The sequence below is a fragment of the Rhinopithecus bieti genome, unplaced genomic scaffold, assembly GCF_001698545.2.
Source record: "Rhinopithecus bieti isolate Rb0 unplaced genomic scaffold, ASM169854v2 scaffold_2247, whole genome shotgun sequence".
Classification (NCBI taxonomy): domain Eukaryota; kingdom Metazoa; phylum Chordata; class Mammalia; order Primates; family Cercopithecidae; genus Rhinopithecus; species Rhinopithecus bieti.
Window position 1 is genome coordinate 44,209 of NW_016803732.1, and position 1,512 is coordinate 45,720.

At 39.6% G+C, this 1,512-nt stretch overlaps 1 pseudogene; it reads left to right on the top strand.

Annotated features, from left to right (window-relative positions):
• The first annotated feature begins 779 nt into the window (after nt 1–779).
• LOC108515279 (glycine cleavage system H protein, mitochondrial pseudogene) lies at nt 780–1,207 on the top strand (annotated as a pseudogene).
• The last annotated feature ends 305 nt before the right edge of the window (nt 1,208–1,512 follow it).

Consider the following 1,512-nt stretch of genomic DNA (forward strand, 5'->3'; position numbering starts at 1 on the left):
TTGAGCAAATAATGCTGAGAGAACTGAATATTCACATTAAAGCTGGATTTCTTCTTCACATTAGACACACAAACTAATCAAAACGGGTCAAATACATAAGTGTAAAAGCTAAAACTCTAAATCTCTTAGAAGAACATATAGGAATAAACTTTCTGACCATGGCTTAGGCAAAGCCTTGTTAGATATGACACAAAAGCACAACACCATAAAAACAGATAAATTGAACTTCATCAAATTTGAAGATTTCACAATACACTATCTAAGGAAGTTAAAAGACAACCCATGGAAAATGTGACCAGAACAAAAATAAGTAAGAAGATTTAATCAGTAATAGGAAGTCCACTATCAAAGAAAAGCCTCAGGCCTAATGGCTTCATTGGCGAATTCCACCACACATTTAAAGAATTAATACCAATCCTTCTTAACTTCCAAAGAATTGATGGAGAGGGAATCCTTTGAAACTTTATTTATGAGGCCAACATTACCCTGTCTTACCAAAGCCAGACAAGGGTATCATAAAAAAGAGAATCACAGGCCAATATCTTTGATGAACATAGATGAAAAAATTCTCAACAAAATACTAGCAAAATACTAGGAAATGGAATTTGACAACACATTAAAAGGACCATTCACCATGATCAAGTGGAATTTATACCTAGGACACAAATATGGTTTAACACATTATGATGATCACATTAACAGAATGAAGGACAAAAACCATATGAGCATCTCATTAGATGCAGAAAAATCATTTGTCGGCGCCCCCCGTCCCTGCGAACATGGCACTGCGAGTGGTGAGGAGCGTGCGGGACCTGCTCTGCACCCTGCGCGCGGTCCCGTCACCCGCCGCGCCCTGCCCGCCGAGGCCCTGGCAGTTGGGGGTGGGCGCCGTCCGGACACTGCGCACGCGACCCGCTCTGCTCACGGTGCGTAAATTCACAGAGAAACACGAATGGGTAACAACAGAAAATGGTATTGGAAACAGTGGAATCAGCAAGTTTTGCACAGCGAAGCATTGGGAGATGTTGTTGTACTGTAGTCTACCTGAAGTTGGGACAAAATTGAACAAATAAGATCGAGTTTGGTGCTTTGGATGTAAATGTGAAAGCTGCTAGTGAACTTCTATTCTCCTTTATCAGGAGAAGTAACTGTAAATAATGAAGCTCTTGCAGAAAATCCAGGACTTGTAAACAAATCTTGGTTATGAAGATGGTGCTGATCAAGATGGACACTGAGTAACCGCTTCGAGAAGAGTAGGTGTTATGAGTGAAGAAGCATAATACGAAATACATTCAAATCTGATTTGAGGAGTGAAAATGGAACCGCTAAATAAAACTAGTTATGAAATACTGCAAACCCAGCAGATTGTCCATTAAATTATGTGATGGATAGAAAGACTTAAGAATAGCAACTTTTAGCACTTACCTGAATGGGAAGAAAAACACGTCACTGTTAACGCTGCTGTATGAAGGAAAATGCCTTTAACTTTCTAATGATTATAGCATTTTAAGG